This window comes from Acomys minous (genome assembly GCF_964271855.1).
Source record: "Acomys minous genome assembly, chromosome: 6".
NCBI lineage: Eukaryota > Metazoa > Chordata > Mammalia > Rodentia > Muridae > Acomys > Acomys minous.
The window spans coordinates 19,823,248-19,835,618 of NC_140487.1; the positions used below are offsets into that span (position 1 = coordinate 19,823,248).

Genomic DNA, 12,371 nt, shown 5'->3' on the forward strand with positions numbered 1-12,371 from the left:
GAAGCCGACTGAGGGAGCCTCAGGGAGGTCTATGTGACACCAGACTGGACTCTGCGTGAAGGACACTCTGGCAAGTGATGCGAGCCCCTCTCATCAAATCTCTCTCACGGGTTCCCTCCTTTTCTATCTAAAGTCAGCTCTGATTGCAGTGTGTTCCAAAGACAGACTAAGTTTAGGAGCCACACATTCCTGAAAGGATACCATAGGCTACCTGGGCTTGCTGCCTACACTATGCCTTTTCAAATCTTATTACGGTATTTACTCGAGGGTGCATGTTAAATACTTGCTCAGTATGTACAATGACAGCAGAACTTAGGCCTTCCTCCTGAGGAAAACACTGAACAGCATGAGGTGAGAGCATCCACAGTCCTGGAAGATAAAAGAGCAGAAGGAGCGGGGTAGGGGTGGGGGTTGGGAGAGGGAGAGAGAGTGCGCGCAAAAACAACTTGAGCTGAAATTGAAAATTAAAACATTAAAGAGGTTCTGGTGGGCTTGGCGGTATTTAGTTAGTTAGTTAGTTAGTTATCCTTCCTGCCCTCCCCCCAGCTTAAAATGGCATCCTGAACAACTATATTTTTAACAAGGAAGAAGAAGAAGAAGAAGAAGAAGAAGAAGAAGAAGAAGAAGAAGAAGAAGAAGAAGAAGAAGAAGAAGAAGAAGAAGAAGAAGGAAAGAAAGCCAAGGAGAATGTTTAAAACTAGTGTTGAAAAAATTAGATATCAGCAAGACATGATCATAACCTCCATTTTCTTTCAGCCTTCAGTCAATGAACAATCAGCTTCTGAATTTTGTTTGTTTGGTTGGTTTGGTTCTTTGAAATAGAGTTTCTCTTTGTAGCCTTGGCTGTCCTGGAACTCACTCTGCAGACCAGGCTGGCCTCGAACTCAGAGATCTGTCTGTCCCCTGCCTCCCAAGTGCTTGGCTTAAAGGCATGCGCCACCACTACCTGCCTCAGCTTTTGAATTCTAACTCTCTCTTTCAGAGTGTGGTAAATATTCTCTGTTCATTTAAATGGCTGCATAATATCTCATAATGCTACTGAGTCCTGATGTAACCAACTCCTCCCCTCTTGGTAAGGGTGATTATCCCTTTGTTTGTTTGTTTAACGGCATCTACAGCTTCCACTTCAGAATTCCCTGGACTCTAGTTTTAGAGTGAAGCATAAAACAGATTAGCAAAACCGAACTACAGGAGAAAGCAGCTGCAGCTGGCCCTCTGGGGGAGGGGAGGCCAAAACCAAACCAAACAGCCACTCTCTAGTGTATGGCCTCAGGGCCTGGACTCTGATTATTTAGCACTTTCATTTGGATTTATTTCATCAGCCACCTTTTCTAAGTCTGTATTCCTGCTGGTAGGGTAGACATGGCCTAAACTTATCTGCAAACAAAAATTCCTAGGTTGACTTTAACATGTGCTTATGTTGGTTTACTTATAGAAAAGGTTGAAGGTGGCTCATTTAAGTGGGTTCGGAAGGATTTAAGTCTTACGTGATCCGCATGTGTTCTGTTTTGTTGCTTTATTCTTAGGATATTTCAGTCAGTCAGGGGAGTTTCCTTTTATTAATTGAGTTTTGCTTTATATTACAGCTTTTTTCTCCTTCCTCTCTCATTAATATGAAAATCAGTTTGAAGTGTACCACAACATACCAGCACTCTGGGTTATTACAAACACCTCACTTTTATCTTGCTCTATCTCTTGTCTAATTTTGACCTGGTGGAGGCTTGCTTCCTCAAACACCTGAGGTCACAAACTTGTCTTCTCTGGATTGGATCTGACTGCAATAATCTCCTCATAAGCAACAGCAATGGAAAAGCTAAATGTTGAAGACTTCCAAATGAATGGCTTTCCACTATTTATAGGACGAAAATAAGACAGCGAGTGTGGATGTGCCGTTGCTCACTGCAACATAAGCTCTTCCTACTGAGATGGTTGTTTGGTGGTGGCATACATTTGTCACTTGTTTTGCTGTTGACTGGTCTGTTTGTTTTGGTGTTTACTATATGCAAAATTTCTGAGTTCTGCGCTGTGCCATGGAATGAGAGGAAAGGGGCCTTGTGTCTAGCAAGTGCTGGATTTCCAACCCTTTTGGAACTTTAGAACTGACAAACTTTCCTATGTGTGGCTGTCACAGCAACCCAGCGAGGGAGGTGGGACAGGGATCCTGTTTTTATGGTGATCAAAAAGACCCAGTAAAAGCATGACGTTCTAAAAATCTATCACAATTGGAAGATGGAAAACCCTAGGCCCACACTGATAGACTCCCATTCCTAATCCAACTTGAGCACCACCACTCTCAACTGGAAACAAGAATTTTCTCCAAGTAGTCCTTTAATTTGAGCTTTTTTTTTTTAAGTTTTTAGTTGCGTTTTTATAAGTTTTATAAGACAGACCTCCCAGGGAGCTGTCAGATTGGAGCTTCCTAACTTGCTGCCTGGCAGTGGCCTTCCCTAGGTGCCCGTATTTCCTCTCTTCCCTCAGCCAAAGTCTACTTTCCCTTCCCTGTCCCCACACACAGTTTGACCCCAGGCCAGGGTGGCATCTGTCTCAGTCCCTTTGAGGTCAAAGCTGGTGCTGCTGCCCTGTAGACTCTTTGGGAGTGAGCATCTGGGGACAGCTGTGCCTGAGCCACCTAGCAGCAGCCCCTACACCTTCCTCCACAGTGGCCTAGTGTTCCTGCGCTCACTGGAAAAAGACCCACCCTGCCCAGCCCAGGCCTCCCACCAAGTGTGTAACTTGGGGCCCTCAACCAAAACAGGATGGTGGTTAGATGTTGGAGATACTTGAACACCATTTTACACACACACACACACACACACACACACACACATACACACACACACACACACACACACACACACACACTGGCTGTTTCATTCAGTCCAAGTTGTTAGGATCCCATCCAAAGGTTGCTGTTTTGATTCTAGGACAGGAAAATGTGAATGTTGCTTTTGATTTTCTTTTTACTATGCTGCTTCGAAAAGCCATGAGAGGTGGGGGTTTGGGGGGGGGGAGAGCGAGAGACAGAGAGAGACAGAGACAGAGAGAGAGAGACAGAGAGAGAGAGAGAGAGAGAGAGAGAGAGAGAGAGAGAGAGAGACAGACAGACAGACAGAGAAAGAGAGAGAGATTGATTTGCATCTAATGCTTAAAGAAAGTCTTTCCCAAATGTCTGATCCCTCTTATGAAAACCTAAGATGAACCACTGGGAGAAAGGTTGGCCTTACCAGATGGGCAAGGCTAGAGTACAACAGCGCCGTCTACTGGACAAATACTTAGCTCACTGGCTACATTCCAGGTGATGGCAGTGAGGAAAACATGGCTGACACTGGACCAATCTGCAGTTGGAAAGCCTTGAAGGACTGACCTTTTCCAAACAGAGAACATTTGGTGAGAAATGGCTGCTATTGACCACTGCTTCCAAAAGTTCAGACCATGATGGTTGCTTTTTAAAAAATACTCTCTGCACTCCCAAAACACCCTAATCTATGAGTCTACTGTCGTTATTTTTGAGGCTGTCCCCATCAGCATGCCACCCATACATTCATTCCTTCACTTATTAGCTCAGCACCAAGCCCTGGGCACAGCATCCTGCTGATACTGGGTGAAACCCAGCATCCTCAAGTCATCCTTTGGACATCTAAAACTGGGTCTAGGCAGGTACCAGTTTCCTAGCCCATATCAACTTCCGTTTGATTCTTGTTTTTTCCTAAGGTTCTATGTTCTCTCCTCAAAGGTAAGCAGGCTGTTCAGCTATCTGTGTAAAAGAACCAGACCATATACTAACTTCGTGCTGGATTTCTTCTCCCATGTAAACTCAAATTCTCGAATCCTTAGAATTGCTACATAGGAATGATTCTAGGCAGAAGTAGTTGTGCACGCACGTAATTCCAGCACTTTGAAGACTAAAGGTGGAGGAATGTGAGGTACAGACCATCTTAAGGTATGTGGCAAGACTGTCAAAACAAACCAACGAACAAACAACAACAACAACAACAACAACAATCAATACCAAATCTCTTAGTGATGTCCAAATGGGTAAATGGGGACAGACAATGCTTGTCCCTCCACCAGCCATCGTTATCAGTGGTGGCATTTTTTTTTTCCTTTTTGTAAATGGCCCGGTATGACCAACAGGTAAGAGAACAAAAGAAAGCTTGAGTTTCATCAGGCATAAGTCTCTTATAGTGATACACAATCTTAAAATTGTCATTACCGAGGTGGGGAGACAGTTCTATGGGTAAAATGCTTCCACAAGACCATGAGGAGCTGAGTTTGAATATCCAGATTCCATGGAAAATGCCGTGTGGCGCTGTACAAATTGGAATTCATTCCAGCACTCTGTGCTGAGATGGGAGGCAGAGACAGGAGAATCCCCAGACTCTCACAGGTCAACCAGCCTGGCATGGACAGCAGCAAGCAACAACCACAGCCAAAGAGACCATGCCTCAAGCACGCGGAAGGTGGGAACCAATGCTAACGGTCGTCCTCTGTCCTCCATAGGCACTCATGCTCACTCACATACATGTGCAGGCACATACATTATAAAGTCACACATACACATCATATACACACATAAACACACACCAGAAATTTTTCATTTTCACTGAGGAATGAATGAATACATGTATAAAATGCATAGTCTGGTCGTTGAAGTTGAGTAGACCATAGATATCATAAGGAAGGAAAAATAATTTGAAGAAGACAAGAGACCTCTCTATGCATATTAGGGAAATGGAGGAAAATAAACCTCTGTCCTACATGTACTCATTATTAATTTATAATAATATAATATATTAATATATAACATAATATATTAATATATAATATAAAGAATGACCAAGGGTACTACCCAGGGTATCCTGATACTCAGATGAAGTAATGCCCAAGGACAGCCTCAGGTTCCAAGTTTGGCAAAACTTTCTAGAACCCTTAATTCTCTCATTTAAACCAACTCAAACTAACCTCAATAAATGATTGTCTTAGAGGCTGCATGGGGAAAGAGTATACACCAAAACACACTTTGTTGGGAAATGTTGTAATGAGTATCTAATACCTTATATATTAAAAGTAAAAATAAATAAATCTAAAGTACAATGAAACATCTGCCCAAGAGCCTGGGTGTGCTGGTACACACCTGCAACCTCAGCACTTGGGAAAATGCAGCTGGAAGCACACAGGTTCCAGGCTAGCCTCAACTACACTGAAAGCTCGTGTCTCAATTTCTTTTTTCATTCTAGATAAGTTAAGTTTATTCGCTCTTTCTTAGCCATATCTTGGTAGTTGAAATATATTAATGAGGGTGGGGAGGATTTACCAAGAGCCGAGAATACAGCTCAACGTGAAGTTGCTGTCTTCTCCCAGCAACACAAGACTGCTGGCAATAATGTCTGTTCTCAAGATGCAATGTAAACCTGTGTTCTGGTGAGCGGAGAGGGTGGAAGGGATAGAGTAGAGACAGGGGCAACAGTTATCAGGATGGGCCTTATAATAAACAGTGCTTGTGCTAGGGCGCCCCAATTCTACCTCCATTTATAATCACTTTTTGCACCATGTACAACTGAACATGGGTGAGTCTCTTCAGCTTTCCACGAAACACGCTAATAGCGTGTCACAGCAGTACAACACCTTACAGTCACAAGGCAGCTCCCTGGCTCTCTCCTTGTCTCTTCTATTTCCTCCGCTGAGAATGATGGGTGATTTGAGTGTTTGTGGGTGGCTATTAATTAATGCTTGAGCAGACTTCCTTTATTAAAAGAATCGCACAGTCAAGCTGAGCCAGAAGCTCTTGGTTTATGTTTCTAGAGTGTGGAGGATGTGGAATCTTGAGGAAATGACGGGAGACTTTTTAGAAATGAGAAACAGTTGTCCTAGTCTCTCCATTCTTTTTATTATGTGGTGTATGATTCGATGAAGGTTCTGCTCCTGCCTGCCCCAGGAGCGGTTTTCCTTATGGGCTGCTCTGTCTGTCTCAGAGCCTGGGATAGGAATTCTCTCATCTCTAGTTGACTCCTGTCTGCTGCCCTAACTCTCTGGAGATCAAAGGGCCCCCTCTCCGTGCTGTCACCATGAATGACAGGCCAGCTCTGTGCCATGCAACAGATCAATTCATTCTACAAAAATAATAGGACTTTTTCCTTAAGTTGAGTAAAATCAAAGAGATGTTCGTGAACAACTTAATTTCACTCTTCAGAAGCAAGTTTTTCTTGGGCCCATGGTAAATTAAAGTTAGGCTGTGGTATAATTGCTTCCGGGTTAGCTATTTTACTACTATATCAGTTTTGGTTTACTTTTGTCTGTGTCTTATCATTATTTAAAAATAAATGTTATATGAATGTATTAAAATTTTAAAATGGAAGGAGAAAAAGAATAATTCTCGGTTAATAAGGGTAACAGATTTGTATTTTTCTAAATCCAGTTTGAGACAGGAGGATTGAGATTTCAAGGCCAGCTTGGGCTACATAGTGAATTCCTAGCCAGCCTGAACTACATAGCAAGATCCTGTCTCCAAAAAATAAATAAATAAAAATTGCAAAATATAATTAAATGAATAAATAAAATTAACTAATTAATAAAATAGTCACGGACCCTAGCTACTTCTTTATCTAGGGAACCAATCACATGACCGACTGAGCATTTTTCTTTGGTTGACTATTACTCCTTTCAGATCATTTGGCGTGAGGTGTCATCAATAAAGACCATACATTGTATAGCCCACGAACAAACACAAGAAGTGGCACTACTTTGTCTTCTAGACAAAACCAAAACCTCTCAGGACTTTTGTTTTGCCTAATATAGAGTATACCTGCATTTAAAATGGAAGTGTAGCTGAGCAGTGCTGGTGCACAGCTTTAAGCCAAGCACTCAGGAGGCAGAGGCAGGCCAATCTCTGTGAGTTCAAGGGCAGCCTGATCTATAGAAAGAGTTCCAGGACGTCCAAGGCTGTTGTTATACAGAGGAATCATGCCTTAAAAAAAGAAGCATCTAAACAACTAGACTAAAATGTTCAACTTTACAGAATACTTTCACGAACAGTCAATAGGTGGTTGTTGTTGTTGTTGTTGTTGTTGTTGTTGTTGTTGTTGTTAAAAATGAGTACCCAGAAAACTGACTGTCCATCAACAACAAAATGCATTTTGCTTTTATGAATTTGGAATAAAGTATAAAAAACTGAAAGCTATAAAAATTTGTCTTTATACAGAAGTTGCATTTGTGCATTCATGATACATAAGTTTTAGGATATATACAGCTACATAAACTAGGAGCCCATATTTAAATGAAAATTAATGCTTGGCATGTCTAAGAAAATGTATGTACAGAAGAAAATTCTATAGAAAAAAAACAAAAAGTAATTTTGAGTATATAGCCATACTCAGGAGCTATAGAGGAACCACTCCTTATACTTTCTATGCTATGTAATGTTTTTTAGTAAGCATTTATTTCCTATCATAGTTTTAAAAAACTACTTTTCCCACTCCTGAAAAAGTAACTCAACAACAGAAACTATTTTTAGCTTGTTTTTTTTCCTTCAACTGAAACTACTTACATGAAGAGAAAACTCTATGACAAAATACAGTAAATTTAGTAGAAAGAAAGACTACAGAATGGGGTGTTTGAGTCATCTGGGGTATGCAGAGCGTGTATGGGCACAGAGCAAAGGCACATCAAAGGCGGCACTACAGAGTGGCTTTCATCCAAACTTTGAAGGCCTTCTTTTTCTATGACTGGACCAAAACCCAAAATAGACACCCCCTCAACCCAGCAAAGTAGCCACTAACCCACACGGCTTGCTGTAAGTAAGGCCCATCCCACCTTCCTGCTTTGCCCACAGATTCTTGAGCATGAAAAGGACTTGAAGGATTTGTAGATAGTTGATATAGCCAGATGCTAGCCAGATAGATAGATGACTGGGGGAGAGGGTGAGAGAGGGTGGGTGGGTGGAGAAGGAGATACCCCATCAAATTCAATAACTGATTATTAGAGCCAAAAGTTCTTATTCGATAGAGATGACATGCCAGGATCAGCATTCTATTCCTGACCATTGTTCTGTTAACTGTGCTTTCTAAAATTATTTTTTTATTATGTTTTTATTTGTGGTGTGTGTACACATGCGTGTGTGTGTGTGCGCGCGCGCGTGTGTGTGTGTGTGTGTGTGTGTGTGTGTGTGTGTGTGTGTGTGTGTGTAAATAGAAGGTCAGACCTGGCAAAAGACAAATGTGCTTGCCTCAAATCCAAAATATACCTTTCCCTGTTGAAAAAAAAAAACCCTGCATTTTGGCTTCCTTGGATTCTTACAAGAGACAGCACATTAAATTATATGTCTTTAAAATATCTAATGCAAGACCTCAGAGAAGCCATTGTGTGAAATGTCACAAGAGATCTTCACCTTAATATTCCATGGCAGGAGATGATTCATTGCCATGGAATTTAATTTTAACTTGTTTTCCAGTAAATTCAACGGATCCAACAGTATGAAATTTTGGGAGGTGACAAGGTGGCTTTAGAGACGTGTGAGTTTTTAGAGCCATATATCAAAGGTCGGCTCTAACAGTACTGAGGAGTTCTCATATTCTCTGCCCTAATTGTCTCTAAAAGCTCTCAACCATGCTTCCGTGTGTAAGAAAATTCATCTTAGAACTCTTGTCATCTTTCCTTGCCTAAGACCTCAAAGGACTGGGCCTCGTATGCCTAGAAACTGCTCAAACATTCCTTTCTGGGAGTTGTCATTAAATCCCTGTTTTCTAGATACAGGCGCTGAGGGTGCAGCTGCTGGTCAAGGTCACCCAATGAGTCAGTACCAAAGCTGGGAAGACAACCAGACTTTCTGACTCCCTGGCCTGTCCCCTGACCAGCAAGCCACATGCTCTTGACCAGTATGAAACAAGCTGTCTGTCTTTGTGTTCCCTCAGTGCTGAGGGAAGGAAATGTCAACGTATCCATTTCTTCCCCCAACCTCGGTAAGTTTCTTGGATCATTCTTCATACTTGGAAAAAATGTAAATTTAAAAAAAAATTAAATCGTTAAGGAAAGGCTATTTTAATTTGGAAGAGGAAGAAAACCACTTCTTCCCCCATCATATCATATTGTGTAACACATGGGCAGCATGGCCACAGCACAAACCGCTTCCTGTATTCTGCCAATGGCAGGGTGTTATGCCAGCTTTTCCATGTGGCCTTGTACCAGGGTCAGGCCTCCCTTGGTTCCTGGTGAGGGACGGTCCCCTGCACAAGCCAGGCCTTGACGTGGCCACCCTTCCTGCTCTTTTGAATCTTCCTTGACCACAAGAGAACCCAGTTCTGCTAAATATACCCGGCATACCACTTGAGATGGAGTCAGAGGTGGCAATCCAACAAGATGGCAGCCTGAGTCAGGGAGAACTTAACTAAGGACCAGGGGAAACAGTACACCCCTCCCTTGCCAGTGACCACAACAGGGTTATCACCTTGAGCTGAGGGTTGAGGAAACTGTCCCACTTGTTCTCAGAGCTACAAAATTCCTTCTCAGTATTTTATACCTGTCATGTTCGATCCTAAGGCTTCTTTCTCCAAATGAGCGGATTTGTTTGTGGCCAACAGCCTGTTGCCATCTTAGAGACAACTCACAGACCCTGGGTTTGGCTTTCAAGGAGCTGGTTCTGCCCTTCCTCCCTGTGTTGGCAGTTGGTCACAATCCAAATGACACTGGTCCTAGATTCTGTAGCCACTGCGAGGGGTGAGAAGAACAGAAGGGATTGCTGTAGGAACCTTCTTCTCTGCCCGGACTTTGTTAGGTCTCCTCAGCCCAGAGCAATCTGCCCTCATCAGAATCAGATCCTCACACAGCCTCCCCAGCAGTGCCCTGGCTGTGCCTTCCCAAATGCTGCTCTCCACTCACGACCACGACCCCACGTGGTGACCAATCTGTCCCATCGACGCTTCAGAACAAAGTCATCACTGGCACATGAGGGGCCACATATCAGTTTTTCTAAAGTTTTTAAAATTACAATTCTGAAAGCAAAACCAAACAGAGAAACCGCCTCTTGGCTCTACTTGTCCTGCTAGTCACACATGGTTCCTAACTCGCAGTGTCATCCTTTCCTCCAGCTCCTCTGACAGCACAAGCCATAAAGACCTGTGTTCCCAGGAGAAGAAACATTGGCTTAGTGTGACGGCACTCCCTGTACTCCAGGGAGAGTGACAGCGTAACTTGTTTACTGTTCTCTCCAACTTCTGAAGAGGTAAACCTCATTAACTTTTCTTATGAAACACAAAGACTATTATTTGCCTTACCCATAAGATCAAAGAAGAATACACACACACACACACACACACACACACACACACACACACACACACGCACACACACACACAATATACAACTTTGATACCTCTGAGAAGGCAGGTGTTTTTTAAGGTGTCTGTTGCTTTCTGTCCTGGTTATCTGAAGATGGAGATCTGCTGGTGACCCCTGCCCTGGCCTGGAAATGTCCTATCAGAAGCTCTGGTGATTCTTGGCACAGATCTGTTTGACTGAATGGTCCATCTTTCACTCATGCAGTAAGTAAAGTTCGAAGACGGAAATTTCACTCCTAATAGTCTCTCATCCCCCAAAAATAAGAGACTTAAGAATACTGCATAAGTCAGGTGTGGTGGCGCATGCCTTTAATCCCAGCACTCAGGGAGGCAGAGGCAAGGGGATCTCTGTGAGTTCGAGGCCAGCCTGCTCTACAAAGCCAGTCCAGGACAACCAGGACTACAAGAGAAACCCTGTCTCAAAAACAACAAAATAAAACAAAACCCAAAACACCACAAAAATAAATAAATAAATAAATAAAAGAATATGGCATGAGGGGCTGAAGAAATGTGTCAGCAGCTAAGATTGGCTGCCCTTCTAAGGCAGGCAGGTTCCATCCCCAGCACCCACAGGGCAGCCCACATCCACCAGGAACTCCAGTTCTAGAGGATCTGGTGTCCTCTACTGGCCTCTGCAGGCACTGCATGCATGACAGCGCAGATATAAAACCACAGGCAAGATGCATGAAAGAACGAAAGATAAAAGACCTCTACATGACCCGTCCACAGCCCTAACGTTAAGTTCTAGGTAGTGCTGGAGACCTGGAATCTCAGGTAGCGTCAGACTGGGTGAAGAGATGAGAGGGAAAATAAATGCTTGTGTGGGTGTGGCTAACTGCTTGTGTGGGTGTGGCTAACTGCTTGTGTGGGTGTGGCTAACTAGGAGTGTGCGCACGGGTGTGCAGGAGCCCTCGGGGGTCAGAAGAGATGTCAGATCCCCTTGAACTGGAGTTGTAGATAGTTGTAAGCTACCACATAGTCAAAACCCGGCTCCTCTGCAACAGCAGGAAGCGCTCTTATCCACAGAGCCATCTACCCAGCCCAGTTTATACCTTCTTGAGTCACCATGTACATGGTAAAAATTCTCTCTGTAGAAAAAAAAAAAAGCTGGTAAGCAAAATATCTGAAAAGTTGCAAGTTGTTTTTTTTGTTTTTTTTTTGTTTTTTGTTTTTGTTTTTGTTTTTTGTTTTTTTTTTTGTTTTTTGCTTTAATTTTAAAAAAAAATCTAGAATGGCTGGAGAGATGAGCCTGTGCATTTGTGGGTCCATGAGCACTGCCACAGCCTTCAGCTGTCCAAAGAAACCAATCTGCCTCAGAAGAGGAGCACTCAGTAAAATCTGCTTGGAGACCGATAAACTTCCATGTGTGTAGACAAATAGTCCTTTTAGCTTCATTTTGAAAACAGCATTTGAGCCGGGCAGTGGTGGCACACGCCTTTAATCCCAGCACTTGGGAGGCAGGGGCAAGCAGATCACTGTGAGTTCGAGGCCAGCCTGGTCTACAAAGCAAGTCCAGGACAGCCAAGGCTACACAGAGAAACCTGGCTCAAAAAACAACAGCAAAACAAAGAAAGAAAAAGAAAATAGCATTTGAAGATCTGCGAGTCACCTGATAGGGAAGTTTCTTATTATTCTTTTACTCTGCGGAATGGGGTGTTTATGGCATGGTTCACAGGACCTGAAAGAGAGTGTGTGAAGGGGGACACAACATGAAAGATTTCAAGTCTGTGTAGAGGAGCAACAGAATTGTATTAAGAAGTTAAATTATTTTTTAAGGCAAGATTTAATTTAACATATTCTGATTATGTGTGTGTATGTGTGTGTGTGTTATAGTCTCCAACAGTCCTTTGAAGTGTATGTTAAGTAGTATTAAGTACACTAATAATGCTGTACAGCCATTGCCACTATGACAACCCTAAAGTTGTCATTAAGCTAATGAAAATCTATGAATAAATTCTGTCTCTCCTTTGCCAGGTCCCGGCAGCCTATGTTCCATCCTCTTTCCCTTGACCTTTGCCTTTTTTACCCATTCAGTATCTGTCC

At 42.8% G+C, this 12,371-nt stretch overlaps 1 long non-coding RNA gene across 2 annotated transcripts in view; it reads right to left on the bottom strand.

The window, feature by feature from the left end:
* Window positions 1-12,371, bottom strand: part of LOC311600903 — an 84,828-nt gene that overhangs the window by 10,880 nt on the left and 61,577 nt on the right. For both annotated transcript variants that reach the window (XR_014780401.1, XR_014780402.1), the window contains one exon: window positions 9,512-9,699. This is a non-coding gene — a long non-coding RNA (uncharacterized lncRNA). The remainder of the gene's footprint in view (window positions 1-9,511; window positions 9,700-12,371) is intronic.